At 47.9% G+C, this 22,874-nt stretch overlaps 1 protein-coding gene across 1 annotated transcript in view; it reads right to left on the bottom strand.

Annotated features, from left to right (window-relative positions):
- Positions 1-22,874, bottom strand: part of CDH4 (cadherin 4) — a gene marked incomplete at both ends in the record, with an annotated part of 569,293 nt that overhangs the window by 475,694 nt on the left and 70,725 nt on the right. The gene's annotated exons all lie outside the window — the stretch shown is intronic.

Below are 22,874 nucleotides of genomic sequence, written 5' to 3'. Positions count from 1 at the left end.
AATAACACTATATTCATACAAGCTGTGGGGCAGTGACAATGAACAAATCACAGCTATAACAGCAACATGAGCGAGTCACATAAAACATGTATTTTTTAATTTAAAAACTGCAGGCACAGGGGACTTCCCTGGTGGTCCAGTAGTTAAGAATCCGCCTTCCAATGCAGGGGACATGGGTTGGATCCCTGGTCGGAAAACTAAGATCCCACATGCCGCAGGGCAACTAAGCCCGCGTGCCGCAACTACGGAGCACACGCACTCTGGAGCCTGTGTGCCACAAGGAGAGAGAAGCCCACGTGCCACAACTGAGACCCGACGCAGCCAAAAATTAAAAACAAAAAAGCTGCAGGCACAACCAGATGCACATAACTGCACTTTGTAAATGCACCAGAAGTATGTTTTCCAGGCGAGAAAGAAGAGGCCCAGGGGGCTGGGTGGGCTTGCTCCAGACCCCAGGGGCAGCACTGGGACTTGAACCCAATGGCTGGCTCCAGAGTCTACATGGTTAATCTTTTTCTAGGCTGGTTCTCAGCACTGAGTGAAAAAAGCCAGATCACAGAGCATCTGGTATGAGTTTCCATTTTTGTAAAGCTCAATCAACAAGCAAAACAAAACAATGAGTGTTACAGGAAATGATGAACACAAAATTCAGTCAGGCAGGGGCTCCTATTGGACACGTAAGGGTCTATCTTTATGTTGGGAGCTTATTTTTCTATTCTTTAAAACACAGTTATACATTCTTGTTGGCATTAACATTTCATATATTGTTCAGGAGCCATCTCAGGGGGAAAAGATCTAAAGTAAAAACCACCACACACACCAAATCAAAGGAGAAAAGGTCACCAGCCTGGCCTCTGATCCAGCCCGGAAAGTGTATTTACAAGTGTCCCAGCTGACGACCAGGATGGGGCAAGTCTGTACATGTAGTCCAGGGCAGCGAGTCCTCAACCTCAGCGCACATCAGAACCCCTGGAGGCCTTGTTAAAACACAATGCTGGTCCCCACACCAAGAGTTCCAGAGTCAGTAGGTCCGCAGAGAATCTGAATTTCTAACAGGTGATGCTGACACTGCTGGCCTGGGGACCACACTCTGAGAACCACTGGGAATCATATAAGCCTTCTTGCTCTTCATTATCTCTTATGGCAACAGCCTCACCATTGCTTGGGTTTGAACCAGAGCTGTTTCCCTCCTTTCAAAGTTCACTTGCGAGAAGCAAGGCATAGGTCAGACTGCCATCCTTGGATTCTAAAAGACCAATGCTTTGTGCATGTTCCTGACCACCTGCAGACGGCATATACGCCACGCGGATGCCCACAGAAGCCTGAAATCCAGGAATACGGTGGGCTATGACCTGGCTAGATGGGCCCCAAGCTCCCCTTGGAACCTCCGTACTGACTGTAGAAGAGAGAGGAGCCCGGGCTGAGCCCTGCAGACGCAGCTGGAGGAGTCGCCACAGAGGCCAGGCCCTGGGGGGGTTCCTGGGGCTTCAGTGGGGCTTCAGTGGGGCCATGAATGTTCCTGGCTCCGATCTGAAGGCGGGAGAGCCCTCAGAGGCGTCAGCAGAAGGAAGGCAAAGGGCTTTGAGGGTGCTGCTGCCTTGTCCCCAGCCCACAGGCTGCGCCTCTGGGAGATGCCACCTCCCGGGGTGCCCAGCCACTGATCAGAAAGGCCCCAATGAAGGAGGTGGAGAGAGTGCTATCAGAACCAGGGATCTGCTGAACCAGGCACCATGCTTTTTCAAGGCCTTGCTTCAGGTTGGATGTTGGTCTGTCGGTTAATTCCTGGTAAGTGTATAAAAGACACATGGAAATGCTGGCCCTGGACAATTCAGACCTGAAAGTTTCCAGATCTGCTTATTCTAACTCACTCACCAGGAGAAACATTCCCTGGCTGCTTCTGCTCAGCCATCACCCTTCTCCTGATGCTTCCCAAGCTCCCCTGAGTCTGCACGTTTCCCTTGCTGCTGACCATGCTCAAGGCTTCCTTCCCGCTGTCCACGGGGCCCAGCATACGCCCCATCCCTCTCAGGCCCTTGCATGTGCTGTGCCCTCGTCCAGACCTCTCTTCTCCCGAGATGCTGCCTGCCTGGCTCTTTCTTGCCTCAGGACTCAGCCCAAATGGCTGCTCCCCGGCAGGGTCCTCACTGACCTTGCTGCTAAAGGGAGCCCAGCAGCCCTGCTGAGTTTGCCCTCCAGCATCTGAGCTGCTCCCATCGGGTTAGTCACTTGCTTGCTGGTCACCCCTCTGTGACCTGCATGAAGGCAGGAGCCCACTCACACACCATGCTCAGAATCCCTGGTGCCTGGAACAGTGTGTGAGGAGTGGCCAGATGCTGGGCTGACCTTCTGGAGGGGAGACACTGCCGGTCCCACACCACAGCACCCCTTCTGGATGCCCTGGACCCGGTGCCCTGAACGCTGGGCGCTTGGAGCTGGACACGTGGAAGAGCGGATGGATGCAAAGCCCCTTCTCCCCTCACTTTGCACCTGCACCATTTCCAGGCTGGACGCTGGCTTTGTCTCCTCGGCCCCTATGCTCCTGTTGGTCTGGCACTGGCTGTTGAGCAGATGTCCATTCAAGGAAGGAATCGGGGCTAGCCTCCTTCACACGTGATCATCATAAACCAAGTTAACATGGGAGCATTTTTCTTTTCCCAAAGCCGACAGACAGACGCTGTGCGGATTAGAAGGAAGAGGTCCAGCCAACGTGTCTGGGACTCATCTGCTTTGATCACCAGCGCTGCATGCACCTTCCCCCGGAAAAATCATACTCTGGAGGGATTTGCAAATACAACGTGCCAAGACCTTCTCTCACCTTCCAGTTCCCCAAGTTCGCTTTCCTCTTTTTGACACATTCAGTCCTGAAAGCTAAGACATGATTTCTCCTCCTCCTCCTCCCCTGCCACAGCCCACTTGTGAGCTCATGTGTGCACACGTCTCTTGGCAAAGGGAGGCATCCACTCGTGACTCTAGAAAAGTCTAGAAGGGCCTGGAAGGGTCTCCAGAGCATCCGGCGAGCCCCATGCTCCATGCAGATGGAGATGTAAGCTTTCGGTGGCCTCTTTTCTCCAAATCTCACTATGACAAACACCCCCAGGCCCCCAGGAAAGTTTCAGTCTCAACATCGCTGCTTCTAAACTCTGACACTGGCCACCCTCTTAACCAGGTTCCATGAGCTTCTCATCTACTGAGGCTGGACCAGAGCTCACAGGATGCTCCCTTCCTGGAATCTAAATTCTCTGACACCTCGCTCAGGATTCCTCCTGCTGCATTTTACCTCCCTTCCTTCTGCTGGAACTCTGTGGAGATGGGAATGGCCAGGCTACATTCTTCTTGGGCAGCAGGTTTAAAAAATCATCAGTTTACATGTGTACAGCTCTTATTTATCATAACGTTCTTTCCAAAGTTGAGTTTATATGCATTTGATCATTCCAGCTGCTTTTTAACAGACTGTGTAAAGATTTTTTTTCTACTTTGTGTCAAATGCAGAAAGCCCCGTGACTCACCAGTATCTGGGGCAGAAGTGAGCCCTAAGGAATATCTTTGTCCTTCTGACTCCCCTCCTCCTGGACTCCTTCCCCAGGTGGTCTCTTTCTGCCCCAGTGACATCCCAAATGGACCTTCATCACTGTGTTCATCACAGCTTGCTTTGACCATGACACCCTGGACCGTGAGCTCCTAGACAGGGAGCGTCTTATCTCTGCAGCTCTGGGCAGAGCCCTGTGCCTGGCTCACAGCAAATACAAATAAATGGGAACCATCCTGGAATGAATGGCTGATGGAAGGAAGGATTCGACTGGGAAATGACCCAGAGATCCCGACCGCAGCCCCTCCACGGGCAAACGCCGGCCCCACCGGCATCTCTTCTGCTTCTTCCCACTGAAGGGTCCTCCCCACTTCCACCTCATACCCCTCATCCCTCTGAAAGGTCCTCGAGGGCAAGGAGCTCATTCCTTCACTGTCTTACAACTCTGTTCATGCCACACACGTGGGGCGCACTTTAGTGTCCTTTGCTCTTCCCAACAAATCCAGAATCTCATGTCCCCAAGATACTACATATACAGAGAGACTGTCTCCGAGGCAGCCTCGCTCGGATTTTAATGACTCTGGGTATAATTTGGGTTCAACGGGAGGAGAAACCTGTGTGTGGCAGTTTACTTCTATGTAGAACCAGGGTCTTGCCAAGAGTTCCAGATTTCAGCTTTTGGATGCTCTTTGTTGTTCCTTCCAGAAAGTCATCGTCTCTGTTCACTTTCCTTCCAGAGGATTGGTTTGATCTACTGTCTTATCTCAGCTTATTACGGCTAATTACTCAATAAAGAACTTCTTTCCAAGGCCTTTCCCTCTAAAGTGCCATCTCACGGGGTGGAATCGCTGTCGTCCTCTTTTGATTTCCCTCCATCACAACCGGCTTTCATCAGGACACGCCGCAGACTCTAATGGGAGCAGTGAGTGCAAAACGAATCCTTTAGATTCCCTCCCTTCCCTTCTGCCTTTCTCTCTAAAGCTGAAAGATGAAGCATGTGGGAAAGGAGATGATGGCTCCAAATCCCTCGTCCCCAGAGAAAGGCACGGAGGGTCTGCCAGCGCCAGGGCTGCGGGCCGCAGGCTTCATTTACCACTTTGTGGGGCAGAACAAAGACCCCAGCCCAGCCCTCTGCCAGCCCTTCACACACACCACGCAGGAAGCGGTGGGAACCAACCAGCCTCATCACACCACGTGCCATCTGAGTGCTGGGAATTCAGGACTTTTAAAGATGAGTGTTTCTTGAGTGAACCTGGCACTTGGATCCATATGCATTTTACTGCAGGTTTTCCCAGGAAAGGGAAGGCGGGGAGCACATGTACACAGACATGGGCACACACATGGGCACACACACACAAGCACAGGCACACACATGCACAGGGATACAGACACATATGCACGTGTGCATTCATGGACACACGGAAACAGGCATAAACACAGACATACGCACACACATGGATATGCACACGCACATGTGCACACATGGACACACAGGAACACATACACAGATGCACACAATTTCGGGGGGATGTGCAGACTGACCCTCGTAACAAGCCCCCCTTCACCGCCTACGAAAGTGAGCCCAGGACACAGAGTAAATAACTCACCAGGTTTAAGAGGGCCCTTCCTGTGGGGGTGATGTGTGAGTTCACTGTTTCTTTACGAAAAGAAAGCCAAGATAAGTCACTGACCCAGAAACTTCTCTTGGAATTAATGAACTCAGGCTGCCAGGGAGTAAAATATGGGCATGTTTCTTTGCTGGTTGCTTTCTGGGCACCTCTGCCTCGCTCTCCCCACATCCTGGCTGCCCCATCTGAACCTGACAGGTGAAGGACGGCAGCGTGGCAGACCCTCTGATTAGAGACCCCCTCCCCTGCCGTGCTCTAGCGCGGGGCGTCCTGTGCCCAGAGGCCGGGGGCGCCATGGAGCAAGCCCTGTCCCTCCATCCCACCCAGGCTGAAAGTTATGGTGCGCGTTCGGCAGGACGGCTCCCTGTGGGGCACACTGTTTTATGTGGTTTCATGTGGTTTCCTCTCCTTCAGCTCCTGCATTAATGGGATTGTTCCCTTTGGTAAGAATTACTGTCTTCGGCTTGAGGCCAGGCTCACTGCTGCCCTCAGCCTCTACACCAGCCCTTAAAAACGGAAGTGAACGTGCTTTCCAGACAATGTCTGCACGAGGTCTGCAACAGAATAGGGAAGGGCCATGCACCTGACCCTCTCCTAGAGAAATACAGGGCCATCTGTTTACAAGGGGCTGGACTTCAGGTTTTACCAATGAACAGTATAAGGCTGATGATTTAAAATGTCCTCGTTTCAACAGCAGAGCAATTGGAAGGGAGCTGATGGGAAACCTATAGCTCATTCAGCCTTTATTCGACAAGTATTTATGGAATGTTTACTCTGCCCAGGGCCCTTTGATAGGCATGGGCATCTGGCGGAGAAACAGCCAGGCCTGGGCCCTGCCCTCCTGCAGCTTACAGTTCACAGGAAATACCACAGGACTGTGGGAGTGAGGCGTGGCCGATGCCCCTGTGTGCTGAGCGCGGGGCCTGGTGCTTCCGGGAAGCAAGGGGGCAGCAGGATAAAGACCCCACCGAACTCACAGTCTGGTGGGCAGTGGGAGAGGGAAGCAGACAGCACCACTGACCATCCCAAACTAACAGCCCTAGGAGAGATTTAGGGCCAGGGGTTTGAGACCCCCGTGCAGGAGCCGCTCCTGTGGCTTAGCTCATGGGAATTTCTCAGAGTGTGCATATCCAGGCAGAGGACGATCAGGGCGATTCCTGTTTATTAACATTAACACGTCTTGTTGGAACTAACGGTTAAAACGCTAACATCTATAAACACTATGCATTAGGTAAAACTGTTCTAAATGTTGAACAGAACAAAAAAACTTTTTTTTTCAAAAAAATTATTAGCAACCACCAAGTGCTCAGTCATGTAGGTGCTGCAGCGGGTACCAAGGAGAAAAATAAAAGAGAACCGTGGCTCCTGCTCTCAAGGATCACTGAATCCAAGTGGGAGAGGCCTGATGGGCCTGCGGTCCTTGCTGGAGTGGGGTCTGCTTAGTGTTTTAAAAACGTGTGAACTGTTGCCAATATTTGATAATGGTAGATTTCACATTTAATCCAGATTTCTGGCTTCTTCTGAAAAACATGAAGATCTGGCCAAGCTGGGCCCACATTCAGGGCTGCTGTGACCCTACGATGGGTCCTGGGCTGCCCAGTTTCTCCGGTTTCCCTGAGGGGACTGTCTGGTCCCTGCAGAAATGGGAACATAGGACCATGATGGGTAAGAAGAGGTCACCACCACCAGAGTGGAGAACAACTCCTCACACCTGAGACCCAGGAGAGGGAGGGATGGCTTCAGAGAAGCTGAGAGGTTTCCCGACAGTCCAGGGTAGTGGCAACATGCAGGATGAGCATGAGCTATTGGTCAGCCATGTCCCTCTCTTCCTGTCTCACTCAACCTCTCCCAAAGCCAAAAGGTATGCTCGATGTCCAAGGAGAGGCACGAACAAGGAGGCAAGTTTCCACCCAGCAGCACAGGATTTCTAGCAGAGCGCTCCCAGGTGGCAGATCTGGCCATGCCTCACCGCTGGAGATGTGCTGTCTGGGGGGTCTGTCGGATGAAGGTGAGGGTTGTGTGCTGAGCAAGCACCCAGTGTAGGACTCGGTGGCGAGCAGTACACCTTCCTGGATGATGCTACCCCGAGGAATCCAAACCTGCTAGATTCCTTCCTTTCTTAGAACATGGGGTCCTTATAAGAACCACTTCTTCCTTCCAAACAGCTGCCAAAGGGAAGAGGTTGAACAGGAATAACCTCTTTGAACTTCATTTTACACTTTAAAAATCTGTCCAGTTAATCCCAGCCTCAATTCAATCTCCTGACTTTACATAACTATTCCAAAGTGGCTGATTTTCAGTTGCTTTGGCTGAATGTTTTTTAAAGGGATATTTTCTAATAGAGGGGAAAAAAATTCCTTTTCATGCTTCACTAATGCAAAAACAGCTGAACCAATTTAGCTCAAACTTTCTCAATAGCTTGTTACAATCCTAATTAAAATATTCACATACGGCACAAGCTTTGGGGAATATAACATTGCACTGCCAATCAAATTCTGGCTGAATATTTACAACCAGCTAAACAGAAAAGCAACTGCATGGCCTCTTGAAGAAAATGTAGTCAGACAATTAATGGTGAAGGGATTAATGCAAGTATGGGCCATGGCATTTCTCCACTTGGCTTAACTCGTAAACAACTGGGCATAAAGACTCTCGGGGCTTTTGGCTGAAACGGGTGGGGTTAATGCAGAAGACCTCATTTACCCAGGATCTCCCGGGAAACGGTGGCTCTCAACTCAGGGAATGGCCGTATTGCCAGGTGGGAGAGCGTGGGCACCATAAGAGAACAGACTCCGTTAGAGACCAGCTGTGTCACCTTCCAGCTGCAGGATCCTGGGCAAGGGGCTCGACCCTCTACGCAGATGGGCTCCTCATCTATTCAGTGGGAATGATGACAATCCCCCGTGAGAGACAGCATGTCCCAGCTCCCCACTGGGCACATAATAAATGCTCCATGAATGTCACTGCAGTATCTGATCATTCCACCTCAGTGGAACGCCCAGATCAACAAAAATTCCTGAAGTGAAAAATAGTAAAAAAAAAAAAAAAAAAAAAAAATTCAACCTTTCTGGAAACAAACTTTTAGCAGGTGCACGACAAGCTTCATGCCTTCTGAAACCCTGGGATGCTCTCCTGACAACCTGATCGTTTCCAGAACAATCCATCAGTATCTAGTTCCCACCTTATGGGCTATGAAGAAGGGAGGGGATTTTCCAAATTTCTTAATGCTTTTCAGTTTCTGTGACTGCTGTGTGTTTGCGTGTGTGCGTGTGTGTGTGTGTACTGATACATAGATGCATAAATGACAGATTGATACATATAGACGGAATATAGATACACATATATAATGCATAAATAGATGCATAAATTGTGTATGCACTCACACACAGATGTACACATGTCTATATGATTTTCCCTGTGTCTTAACCATCAGCTACTATTTCCCAGTGTATGTCTCCAGCCCTACGTTTCTTCTCTTAAACCAGAAGACCAGATGGCTGAACGTGTGTGCAAGAGAACAGTCTTCGGTGAGGCCCGTGCAAGAGCTCAGATGGACTCTGTGTTTTCCGTTTTGGATGCAGGTGGCCTTTTGCTTCATTTTTGGTGTTTGCCTTAGATGCAGAAGTCCCCACAAGAGCAAGACTGACCTGCATCCCCTCCCCATCCTCCCCTTGGTCCTGCCAAAGTCCCTATGAGCCCCGAGGACGTGCAAAGCTCTCTGAATGACTGTGCCTCCCTCCCATCTGAACACACACGTTTTCACGTGGCAAAGGCAGGACGGGAGACACGTCCTCTGCTCCAGCCGCCCTCAACCTCTGCCTTCTTGTTCCTTTCGGGGCCTGCAATTCTCCAGGGAAGGTCCGTTCAGGTTTTACTGCCTGGACATTAAAGGTTTGGGAGCCTTTGTCAAAGGAACCGAAGTGGAGCGCTTTCCTCCCTGCTCAATGAATACGGCCACATTTGAGGGATTTTATCCTCACAGGAGCTGCCTTGGATATGCTGAGTGTGAAGCCAAAACCTCAAAGCCAGCAAGAATTAAGCTGGCTTTGCTTTCCTTTATGAGCAAATGGCCTATAAAATGTTAATGCATGACTCTCAACGTGGCCGGCAACTCCTAATTAACAGGGTGTCCTTAGGTGTGGTAGCTGCCAGAGCACAGCCAGGGACAGGGTCCCTGGGCCCTGTTATTCCCTGCAAAAACCCCTCCTCAGCCTCCACCCAGTGCATCCCCAGCCCGTTTCACAATCTCCTGGTTTGACGAGGAGTGTGGTCATCAAATCTGGGACAATGATTTATATCAAACAACGCAGCAGGAAGTACCACCTCGATGCCTGCCATTTGCAGGTACTTTGCTAAACTCTAAATACGAATGGTCCTGTTGATAGGGCTTCATAAGGACCCATCAAGAGTGGGTAGTTATATCTAGTGGACATAACGGGAAACTGGGGTTCAGAGAGGTTAAGTTGCTAATAAGAGGTAAGGCTTGGAACTCAACAGGTATGAGGCCCCGAGTCCAGCAAAGTGCCTGCTGGCAAAACCTGTGCTCTTCCTGCCCCCACGGAGCCTGTGGGGCATCGAGCCTCAACCTTGGCACCATGGACACTTGGTTGTGTGAGGAGGTGTCCTGGGCACTGGAGGCTGTTGAGCAGCATCCCTGGCCTCTACCCACATCCTCCCAGTCAGGACAACCAAAAATGTTCCCAGGCATTGCCAAATGTCCCTTGAGAGCAAAATCACCCCTAGTTGAAAACCAGTGCCATAGAATTTTCAGAATCACTGCCCTTGCTGTAAATTCCGTACTCCCCATATTTAGAAATAGGAAAACAAAGTCTTCTAACACTGAAACCGGAGATAAGACCTCTAAACACACGGCAGGACCACTGGGGTGAAAAACCACTTTTCTCCACTGTGCCCAAAGATAAATCTCATTAATGCAGCCAAGCTAAAGAGCAATTTTCATTTTTAGATGTTTCTAAAGTGGCACATCCCAGGCTCTGACTTGCAGGGCTGCCCGTCTGTTGGAAGGTGAACTGGGACAAATCATAAATATTGTGCTTTCATCAACTTTTACAGGTCAAAAAACAAAACAAAACAAAACAAGACAAAGAAGGCAGAATTAACCAGAATTAAACGATGGGCTACAGGGGGAGTGATTAATTTGAACGGTGTCCACTCTCAAGCTGTGGAATAAAATCTGGCTTCCTGTGAAGACTATATTCCGTGGACCCTCAGTACACTAAGATGGTTTACGAAGAAATGAGTGAGATAACAGCGGTGAAGTGAATTTACAGGCCAGAGTCGCAGGCATCATGCAATTGCTGTGATTCGGCACTTCGCTGGAGACTCTGAAATTAATTTTAATGGAAGAGGCGACTGCTAGTCAGGAGACAGGCTGCTTCAGAGACACGCAGCGGCCACGGTCCCAGGCCCTGGTGCCTTCGTGCCCTGGGCACCACACTCCCAACCTTGAGGTTCCCCCCACCTTCTAACCAAGCCTAGCCTCTAGTGGAGGAAGAAGCAAATCCATCATTTAATTCTGCAGAAACCTGTGAGGTATCAGAGCAAACTCAAGAGGTGGGGCATGTGGGGTGAGAAAAGTAGGGGGAACTCAGGCAGGTGAGGGCCCCCGTTAGGGGTCAGAACCAGGGGAGTGAACCTCGTCTTCAAAGTTGGAGCCGAGGAAAAGCATCATTCTGACCCTAAGTGGTGGGGGAGCAGGGAAGCCAGCTCTCAGGTCCCCAGGGGCCTGATTCCAGCTGAGGCTGTCAGTCCAGCAAGACACGGGCAGAATAAATTGATCTTGGCGTGTTGTGCTTTAAGGGTTCAAGGTTTCCTGAGTTCTCTGACCTTCTGTGCCAGGTGAGAATGGAAAATTGGCCCCATTTCTCACCTTCTGAGTGTCACACCTTCACAGGGTATCAGGTTACATGCTGTGCTGTTCAGAACTCAGAAGAGCAGAAAAAGACAGGCAACAGACTGCCAGAAAGTGAACATACTGTGTGACACAGAAGAAATTAATATACAGCATATATAAAGAGCTCCTGCGAATCAATAAGAAAAAGCCACCCCCCAAATATATTCAAGTAGTAACATAAATGGGCAATATAAAACATGAAATGTTCAACCCTACTGGCTATCAGGGAAATAAAAATTAAAACAAAATACAATGCCTTAATTACCAGATGATCAGAAATTCAAAGGGCTGAGAATACCTAGTGTTGGCGGGGTTGCCCAGAAAGAACACACTCATCTCATGCGTCCTTGGGGGGAATGTGAACAGGGGGAGTCATTTTTAAAGGCAAATAAGCAGTGTTTTTCACATTTTTAGGTGTGTTTACCAAATGTAGAAAGACACTGGTTGTAATAAAAGACAACACAGCAACAATCTAAGTGTCATCAATAATAGTTAAACACATTAGTGGAACATCCAAGCCATGGGACATGCTGCAATGTTTTTTTTATAAAATCAGGAAAACTATATGTCCTGATAAGGCATGTACTCCAATATAAATGAAGCTTAAAAAGCAAGTTGCAGAAATATATGTATAATAAATTCCATTTATGCTAGAGTAGGATGTACATAGGTTCATCTATTTATGTAAATGCATTGAAAGTGGCCAATGGTCATCTCTGCCAAGGGGAGCGAGAGAGGAGGGATGAATGGGGACACTTAGGGTTTGCCAGATACTCACTGCATTGTCTGTGACAATGACAACATTTCATGTATTATTTCGGGGGGGTGGACGAGAGAGAGAACGGGCAAAATTATGATGTTGAGAAGCTGCTCACGTGATAATTTTATATGTAATAATTTTTTAAAGTTTAAGATGGTGGGTAGAAAGGGAATTTGCAGAATACAGTTTTCTTTCAGCGGTTGCTTTCCCGACCGCAGAGCCCCATTCAAATGACACCCAGGCCACTTCAGCCACTTTTAGAATTCACTGAATTCCACACTGAAGGGGGTATTGGCTGGCACAAAGCAACACCCACGGCCCGTGTGGTGTTTGCCTTCCTTCTGGCACTGGAGCCTCCCCCGGGCTGAAACCTGGTACCAATCATCACCCCCTCCTTGAAAAGACGCTTCCTTGTCGTGACACCAGTGGGGACGGGTCGTAGAGCTTACTCTGTATCTACGCTCAGGAATGCAGCTTATGCCTGGTCTGCACTTAAGATTTGCTTAGCCTAGGGCATATTCTGTGTCTTTCATGATTCAGTCCCTGATTTGTACAATGTTTCCTTTCAACATTATCTCTAGAAAATAAAGAAAAGCAACACGCAGCATTCTCATGGAATAACAATTCCAAGGGAAGCTTGGGTTCCCAATTCCACATCTTTCTTATGAGACCACAAGGTTTCCTCGCTCAAAACTGAGCCTTTCCCTTGAGGCCACACGCAGAGGACCCCCCTGCCTCCAGAGAGGAGGGCAGAGATGCATCAGCCACAGGGCTGGTCTCCATGCACCTAGCCAGGGTCTCCACGGACCTCGGGTGTGGGAAGAATGGGGCCACGGTTGTTTGGGCTGCACTAGTGGGTGGGGCCGTGTCCATTCCCTCTCCTACATGACTGTCCCCAAACAGACTGTCCCGGGCACAGAGGGGCCGAGCACTGGGCCAACCCCAACCTGCACATGGTTTGGTCCCCTGGAGCAAAGTGTCTGTTGACCAGGTCTCCCTACCTTCAGCTCATGCTTCATTTCCAAGGGATCTTATTTTGCAGACAAATGGGCATGACTTTCCCCCTGAGCTGTTTATGAATGTAACTGTCCACTCTTCAAAACAACCGGGGCACATTCCCGAGCTCCTGAAATGGAAACGGGCTCTGAGAGCTGCTGACCCTACCAGCCTCCCGACCAGAGTGTGTCTGCATGGAGTCTGCACCTGCCCCCAGCCCCACACCCACACCTCAGCTGACGGAGGAGGTGGAAAAATCACTCTGCTCGCCCCCCATGTTTCTTGGGGGGGTTCTTCCTCACCGACCTTGTAAATTAACTGGCTCACACTTCAAGTGGCTGATTTTTCCCCCAGGATTCAATTCACAGCAAACGTTAGCCAGTGCTCAAGAGGGTAACTCCCAGAGTAGATATGGCACATCCCACCCACGGCAGGGATGGGTGGGATGAACTCTGGTTCCATTCTGCTATCTCCTTCGAACTGCCCAACCCCTCCTGGTATAAACCAGCCACTGGGCAGGGGTTGGGGTGGGCGGGGCACACCCAGAGAGAACAGTGGGCCCCCCATCATCCATTCGTGATGACACTATCTATTCCTCTAGACCCCAGGCCAGTTCCAGAGATCTGGTCCACGTCCTGTGTAGCCCATGACAGAGTGTGATTTCCCAGCAAGAAATCCTGGATGCCAGGGTGACACAGCATAAAGCAAGACAGAAAGCGGAATACATACTGGGTGATTGGGACAAAGCAAGGCCCTCCCCTGTCCCCACCTCATCAGTCATAGAAGCCCTGGATGGCCAAGAAAGGACAGGGGCTGTGTCCTCCAGGGAGGTGGAAGACTGTGGGGCATCTCTGTGCTTTTTATAAAAAAAAATGTAGTTTACTTAAAAAACTAAAAACAGAACTACCGTATGATCCGGTAATCCCACTCCTGGGCATATATCCAGAGAAAACCATAATTAGAAAAGATACATGCGCCCCAGTGTTCACTGCAGCACTATTCACAATAGCCAGGACGTGGAAGCAATCTAAATGTCCACCGACAGAGGAATGGATAAAGAAGATGTGGTACATATACACTACGGAATATTACTCAACCATTAAAAATGATGAAATAGTGCCACTTGCAGCAACATGGATGGACCTAGAGATTGTCATAAGTGAAGTCAGTCAGACAGAGAAAGACAAATATCATCATATAATATCACTTCTATGTGGAATCTAAAAAACACGACACAAATGAATTTATATACAAAACAGAAATAGACCCACAGACATAGAAAACAAATTTATGGTTACCAAAGGGGAAACGGGGAGGGGAGGGCTGAAATAGGAGGTTGGGATTAATGTATATATACACACTACTATATATAAGATAGGTGAACAACAAGGACCTACTGTATAGCACAGAGAACTCTATTCAATATCTTGTAATAACCTATAAGGGAAAAGAATCTGGAAAAGAATATCTATATCTATCTCTATATCTATAGGTAGATGCTGTACACTTGAAACTAATGCAACATTGTAAATCAACTATACTGCAATAAAAAAATTTAGTTTGAAAACAAAAAGCAAAAACTAGGAGTTCCTAGAAACCTTGAGTTAATTATTATATTTAAAAATCCAAATGGTTTTCTCTTCCTTATAGGAAGTGAGAAGCAGTTATTAGCTGTCATCGGATTGCTTATTTCAAAGCCAGGAAGAAAGTGACTTCTGAAATGCCGAACCCTTTGTGTCTCCAGAAGTCTTACTTTTCCTTCTCCACACCTGCCCGTCCTGCTGGGAGCCATAACCTTCATGCCATTTGGAGAGGTTGGGCCAAATCGTTAGAAGAAGAGACCATCAACTGTAAACTGATTCTGGATTCCTGCAGCGCAGGAAGTAAAAGAAAATGAAAGAAAGTGAAAATGACGTTCTCATTGGAAGTTCGGTTTTAAGGCTCAAGAAAGTTTTGGCAGAATCCTGTCTTCCTACGTTTTGCTAAAGAGAATTGTTGGCAATAATTCCTCGGTCAAGGGCGCAAATGATTTTCTACTATCTCCTGGCTCCTCCACTTCAAATGTAGAAATTTTTACCATTATGGTGAGAAAACAGCCCAATGGAAGTCATCATGGTACAGGCTCACTTGTACACAGAAGAAAGTTTTCTGTGATAAACACATACATGGGTTTCTGGAGTTTTCTTTAATCATGTAAAGGGCTATCCCTAATTTTACAAAATTGCTATTCACTTTGGCGGATAAGACTTGACAGCTCCAGTATAACCTGGTGATTCTACGCAGGAATCTTCACATACCCTGGGGCACCGACGGTTCACACCCCAGTAGGCCAAATCAGCTGGAGTCAGAGAGTCTGAGGTCTTTTTCCAAACCAAGAAAGCACAGCCTATCCACTGGAGACAAAGACAGTCTATTCAAGACAAAGGGAGGTGAGTTGACATTTCACAAACACTCAAGCTGGGTGTATTTTGCTTTATAAGCACCTGCGATGCCTGACTTAGCTGAACGGCATACATCCAGGTGTGTGATGAATGGGAAAAACCTTCAGTGTCTCTCGCAGTGTTCATCCGAGGGGAAATAGGAAGGTCTAATTCATTTTAAATAACATGTACAGCTGCCATTAATGATTCCTTCTGAGATTTGTCATAGATATTTATATTTAGTCACCACAGGAAGAATTGTGGGAGGTCCCTGTCCTCTCATTTTTTTCCCTTTGGTAAAGTATGAAGTAGGAAAAATGTGTTGATTTTTTTCCATTTAAGCGAAATCCAAGTAAGAACATTTAGAACAATCTAAAACAGAAGGCTTTTCTAACTGGATCACAGGCATATTGCTAAACACAGGTCAGCCACCACACGCCAACCAGGGGGAACTAATAAGATACATCCACTGAGTGTTCTGCCAGGTCAAGGATGGGTTGGGAAATGGTTCTTTTAGATTAAAGCTAAGGTCTTGGGGCCACGCAGGGGATGAAGCTGCGAGGCTGGCTTCACGAATGTCAGGTTCTAATAACCGGAGTTGGCGAGTCAGGGGTGCTGTGGGAGCCTGCTGTGAGGTCAGGACCTACATGGGGTCCTGGAGATAAAAGAGAAAAACATGGTTACCAACCTGGAAGAACCCACAGGCTGGTGAGGGAGACAGAGGAAACCAAAGTATGAGACAGTGTGATGTGTGGCTTATTAGCTGCCATGTGCCAATCGGTGGGAACCAGAAAAGCTGGAGGGTTGCCCCGTCTGTGGATGTGTGATGGGGATGAGGGACAGACCGGCTGCCACCTGAATATGGAACCGGTAGGACCTGCATCCTATCCTGAGGCACCTCCCCAAGGCCTCTCCCCTGCAGGATGCACAGCGGCGATGCTGGCTCCCCCCGACAGCCCCCCCACCGGCGCCCACTCCACTCCTGCTCCTGTAACCCACGCTCCGGACACAGCTCCTGGCGAAGACCCTCTAAAGCCTTCCTGCTCACTCAGAATGGAACCCAGACTCCCTGCTGTGGCCCCGACCTCTCCAACCACAAACAGCATCCTTCCTCCGACTCACTGTGCCCCAGACACGGGGACCTTCTTGTCCCTTTAGGACTTCCGGTCTATCCCTGTCCCAGCTCCTCTGCCCCTGCTGTTCCCTCTGCCAGAAACAGCCCCACAGCTTGACTGAATCCATGCCTGTTCCTAGCCCCGAGAGACCCGTCCTGAGCACTCAGTCGGAGGCAGAAAGCAGTTCCTGTCATACCGCCTGCTCTGTTTCCCTCACAGCACCCTCCTAGGTGAAATCACCTCACTCAGGTTCCTCCTTGTGTGTTTCTGTCTCTCCGCCGAGAACATGATCCCCGTAAGGAAAGGAGAATTTACAGCTGAAAAGCCTAGGACAGTGCTCGGTGCAAAGTGGGTGCCCATAAATGTGTGCTGGGTGGAGACAGTACCTTGGACAGCACCCTGCACAGTTCCTGTCGTTCCTGCCAGCAGCACTGTCCACCTGCCCAGCACAGAGCCTACAACTCAAAGCTCAGGGCCCCCTCCTGAGAACTGGGTGCTAGATGGTACTTGAACCTCCTCTCCTGCTTCCACTTCGGTCCCAAGCACACGGACGACTACCAAACTCTCTCTTCCCCCAGCTGTAGTTAAAGGTGACAGTAAACCTGACAGTTTACTCAACACTCGCTCAGTTGAATAAGATGAATAAATTATTAGCACTGTCCCAGTTAGGCTGCCTTCCATGGTTATTATAAGATTCGACACCCAGGCATTCCACACAGGCACGGTTCCTCCACCAATGTGGCCTTCTTTTAGCCCACACTATGTTAAGCTAAGTAAAAATTAAACACTGTTCAATGAAACATATTCCCAATGAAACATGGCTAGTTAATTACAGGGACTAACACTGCTTTTAAGAACAGGAGGGTCTGGATTTCACTGTGCTAATAATTGCTCAGAGGTGTCCCGTGACATTTCAGAGCTACTCCAGGTAAGAAATTAAAGAAGAAGTGGCATGCCATCCATCTCCATTTCACTGGGGGAGAAACAGCACTTTTACAGATGAATGTGTCTAACAAACATGTCAACAATGAGGGAAACAGATTAGGACTGGCACAAAATGCTCATACAAATCTATTCATATTTCTCATTAGGAGAATGTTGACTCTTGGTAGAGTTTGATCATTTACCAGAAGGGACAGCTAGGAACCATAATAAAAACATTTCTAACCCTAACATTATCAGAGAATAAACAGTCCTACCCTAGACTCCTGCTATAAGCCCACTCACTACACTGCAGAACTGAGCATCACGACGGGTCCTGGACCCCAATTCTACAGAGAACTGGCTAGAGCATAAAGTTACTTTGTTTCAAAGGAGTTACATCCTGTCCCTCAGAATCTAGTGAGTAACTGTTATATAATTCTACTTATTTTGTCCCTTTATAGGGTGACTTCATATTATCAATTTTAAACTTAGGAAAGTCTTCTTTTGAGTGTGTATCTATGAATTTGTGTTGGTATTATAGTTCTCATCAAAAAATTAAAATATTAAAGTTGAATAGAAGACACTGGAAAATAAGGACTCAGCCAAAATTTACAATGAAAAATTAATATAGGAAATGTCAAAATGTATAGACCTTTGTAAATTAATAAGCACCAGGGAAAAGCAACTCCTTACTTCTTAATGAACAGGTAGGTCGGTCCCTGGCTACCTCGTCACTGGGAAAAACAGCAAGCCTAGGAAACAAAAATACTTCAGGGCGTCCATAAGAAAGTAACAGACGTTTCAATGAGTTACCCCTCTCTCTTTCCATCTTGACACTTAGTGTATATGGTATTTTATTGAAAATCACCTCAAATCCCTTCTGAATATGGACAGAAGAATAAGGACAAGCAACAAATATGGAAAACCCAACAGAGTGGCTAAATAATTCCCAAACCTGAGGTAATTCCAGAACGAACACGTAAACTGAGGGCATATGACTACTCTCTCTCTCATGTGATCCTGGTGGGAGGAAAGCCTTACAGCAGGTCCCTTCCAAGAAAAGCACAAAAATATACACCAAGAGGGAGGTGTCCCTGTCGGCCCTGGCCAGCACTGTCCTACTGACCCCACGAGGCCGCATGACCCACCTCCTCTCCCCATCGGGCATCTCTCTGCCTCACACCGAACACTCCCAGGGAACCTCCAGGAAGTCCTTGGTACATGTTAAGATTCGTCATGCCTCTGTGGCTTTGTCCAGAGTTCTTCTTCCTCCTGGAATATGCCCTCTTCGTCCTTTACGGAGATACAATCCTTTAGGTCTAAGTCAAGTCAGTTTCTCAGGGAGCCTTTTGCTGTTTACTTGCTTTTTATCTCAGCCCTACAGTGCCCAGCGGACGCGACCAACTGTCATTGCTGTGAGGGGCACTCTACTATACGATGCTGACACAATGGCCCACCCAGTCTTGGAGCTGAGAGCCTAACAAATATGCATCAAAAAATCCATCCATTCATAATATGAGCTTTGAAAAGAGCCTTAAAAGGCACAGGTGCCAGAAGAGCAATGAACATCTTCAGCCAGGACTCTGGTATAAAAGAAGTCACTAAGCCAACCCACAATAACATTTTCTGAGCAAAATGTAAACCTTTCCAGAAGGTTTACACTGACAGCCTGGGGTCATTTGTTACTGCAACCATAACTTACCGATGCTGATTGATGCCAGAACCCTGGAAGGTTTTTATGCTGGAACACAGGGGAGGGAGGAGCAAGAAGACAGGCAACTACACAAGCTCTTTCTGGGATCTTATCCACACGCACGAACCTAGTCCCCTGAACACATCCTAACTGCTGGTTGAGATCTGTCTGGGTTCCCACACGGAGATACAACGTACACACACACACGCCTGCACACACATTTCCTCACAGAACTGTTCAAATATTCTAGTTAAATATTGTTCTTTTTATGTTCTTGGCTCCCAGTCAATCTCTTGATAGAAGCTGAATGGAAATTATTTTTTGGCAAGGACTATGAACCTGAAGTTTCTTTTACCTTAATTCATAATCGTTTGCATCTCATTTTCTAGCCTAGAACAGATATTCATCTCCTTAGGTCCACACGATGTTGGCTGAGTGAAAAAACTCTTCAGAAACATAACATATTTCACAAGAGGTATAAACAAATGCTCGCTTCCCCAGCTACAGCACAAAGCGCATCTTCCACCTTCACCAGCAACAAAGTTCAGAGATGACACCATGAGCCACTGGAAGTCCTGTGGACTAATAAATACGGGTACCTCCAGAAATCAGGCAGAGTGGCCTTTTCCTCATAGTTGGTGAGTCGTTGGTGAGGATCAGAGGAAAGGTACATTTGACAGCATTAGGCCATGGCTGGATGCCTTCAAATATTTAGGAGTCTTCAGTTCCTTGTGTTACCTTTTTTAAAAGGCTAAATGTACATTTCACTTAAGATGCCATCTTTACGTGCAGCCAGAATTGCCATGCAGAATTTTAAAACAGAGACTTCCCATTTCCCAAATCCATCTGCTAACCCTAATCCGGCTCCCACGGCTTGGGCGATTTGGGGGAAGCCACTTCTGAGTCAAGAAGATACCCAGAGAGAGAAGTGGTCACACCGGGCGTCCACCCTTGCCATCCACCTTCCCCGCCACAGCACAACAAACGGTCTAAATCACGCGGCTGCATCGTCACAGTCTGTGGTCTTCCAGGGAGTTAAAGCTCACCATCCTTCAGACCCTAAACGCAGGACTGGCAGTGATCCATGATCCTGTCACAGTGTCACCAGGGCCAGCAGGCCTCACAGACTGTGGCCTGTGCATTTTTAAGGAGTTTTATGAGCTCTAGACCTTGGATTAACAACCAGGCTTCAGCGCGCTCCCCGAGTCCACTAATGCTTACAATGCTACTTCTCCCAGGTCCAAGGGAGTTAGCAAGCGAGGGGTGGCCACTAAGAGCCCTGAAACCTGGTCTCTGGTCCGTCACCATTCAAGCTTCTCCCTCTTGCCTGAAAGATGTTCTGCACCGAAAATGGTCATAAAAATGCAACAAACAGATGGGTTTACAAGACTCTCTGCCAGTCACTTCCCATCACTCAGCTTCCTATTCATAGCACATGGCAATTAACCAACAAAGGTGCTTATCACCTTAGAAGAAGGAGCTCTGGCTGAGGAATCACATTATTCACCAATCTTCTCACTGCTAGTTTCCAAGACGGCTAAGATTAAGAGATCCCCATCTCTTGGGGAAGGGGAAGGGTAAGCTGTGACAAAGGGAAAGAGAGGCATGGACATATATACACTACCAAACGTAAGGTAGATAGATAGTGGGAAGCAGCCGCAGAGCACAGGGAGATCAGCTCGGTGCTTTGTGACCGCCTGGAGGGGTGGGATGGGGAGGGTGGGAGGGAGGGAGATGCATGAGGGAGGGGATGTGGGAACAGATGTATATGTATGACTGATTCACTTTGTTATAAAGCAGAAACTAAAAAAAAAAAAAAAAAAAAAAAGAACACGAAAAAAAAAAAAAAAAAAAAAAAGAGATCCCCATCTCCTTCCTCAACTCCAGTTTGTCTTAAATAAAGACCACACACGTTGAGTGAATGAAACCATGTAATCTGCTCCCGACAGTTCTGTCAAACCAAGGGAACGCTGTGTGGGGACTGCTTCACAACTCCCAAATTTGGTCACTGGTAGGCCATACGATTCGCTTTGTCAGTGGAGTCCTTAACGCCTCCCCTGAGTTTCCGCAGCTGAAGCAAAAGTTCCACAGAAGTAGTAACAACGACGAACGTTTATTGAGAAAAAGCCACGGGCTGAATTTTGTGTTGAGCACTCACGTCACCTCCGTTTGAATCACAACCGAGGGCAATATCATCCACCATGTGACTTCTGCCTTGGAAATGGTGGGACGGTGCACAGAACAACCCTGCAACAGCGGTCACACACTGGGATGCACCTGCCCGGTGCTCATCCTCCATCACCTCTGAGCCAGCCAGCAAGCATTCTAATTGTGGAACCCGGGATCGTGCCTTTCAGGGGAAGATCTGGGGTTTTATCCTCACACGGGAGGGAATCGGCCACTGCTCTACAACGGAAAGGTTACTTTCCATTCCACGGGAGACATAAGGACGCATCTTAGAGTTCGCACTCCAAAACTGTGATCACGCATCCGGCCAATAGAGCCCTTGCTGGGCAAATGCCAGATGTGATGATTTGTGCCTCAACATTTGGGGCTTGGTAGGGAAACAGAATCAAACCCAAACCAAAAGGGCTAAAAAACGTCATTTGTTTTACGGCATGCTCTAAATTCCTGGCCCAGCAATTACTTTAGGATGAATAACTTTAATGTGAGTCATCATAGAATCCGATCTAGAAAATCCAAAATGCCATCCCTCCAGCAAGATCCCTGAGAGATGGACGACTCGCCTTTGTTTATCCACCCAAGATGGCGACGCCCTTATGTGGTGAACAGAGGGATGCTGGCCAGTGGCCCGCTGCTGGAAGGCTCTGGTCGTGGGTAACGCATCCATATGCTCACGTAAACCATCTCCGCGATGCCCCCGCTGGTTTCTGTGACCTCGGGACCAGAACGAGCCTCCTTCCTCATCCACCTGTCGTGCTCCAAACGGCTGACCTCTGTTTGTTCCTTTGCTAACTTTCCTTCCCTACCCCGCGACCCTCTTTTTGGGATTACTTGTACAGTTAAATAGTATTTTCTAGTCTCCCATTTGATTTAAGGTTTTAAATGATGGGATTACATTTACCTGGGTTTTTAAATTATGTCAAAGAGGCTTTCTGGGAATTAGGATTTCTTAATTAACTCATCTTTTTAAACTCGGTAATACTCTTTTTATATTCATATAATGAACTCGGAAGCAATAAGATGGCATTTATAACATGCAAGCAAATAACTCTTTAAGAGTGCAACTAATTCAGAGGGCTTTTCCCTTCAAACATTCTAAACCGGCTGTTCTATATGGGGTTTTGAATTCGTTGCTCTGATCTGAGCCCGTGGAGGGTCCCTTCTCAAATTCCCCATCAGATAATAAATCCCTCTAAGGCATATGATGTCCAGCTGTGCCTGGGAGGGAACAGAGCTTGAGAAAACACCAGAGTGTCCGTGTCATAGGTCTGGAGAAAGGCAAGGTGCAGGCAGAAAACATATGTCACGACCTGTCTCAGAATCCTCTACAAAGTCCTATTCAGCACACCCCAATTTCTATCTAGACCCAAGAAGTCTACCTCTTCTGAGAGATTCTGATGTTCAAAAACAATTACGTAAAATCTCTTCAAATCCATAACATGACCAACAGTGTTTACTTAACTATGAAATATCTCATAACCTGCAAAAAAGTGCAAGAAATAATCATACACACACGCGCGCGCGCGCCACCTAAATTTAAGAAACGAGAAACATTAGCTTTTGATCTCAGGAACGATCACACATTACAGTGGGAACCCTTGCTGCCCACCCTCTTCCATCTTGTCTCCTCCTTCACATCAGTTACCCCTACTTGGAATTTGGTTTGTGTGTCTTCTCTCCTCATGTTTATACTTTCATGGACCTAGAGTTGTCA

Source organism: Hyperoodon ampullatus (genome assembly GCF_949752795.1).
Source record: "Hyperoodon ampullatus genome assembly, chromosome: 14".
NCBI lineage: Eukaryota > Metazoa > Chordata > Mammalia > Artiodactyla > Ziphiidae > Hyperoodon > Hyperoodon ampullatus.
Note: the sequence above shows the minus strand (reverse complement) of the source record. Positions and strands in the feature narration are given on the sequence as shown.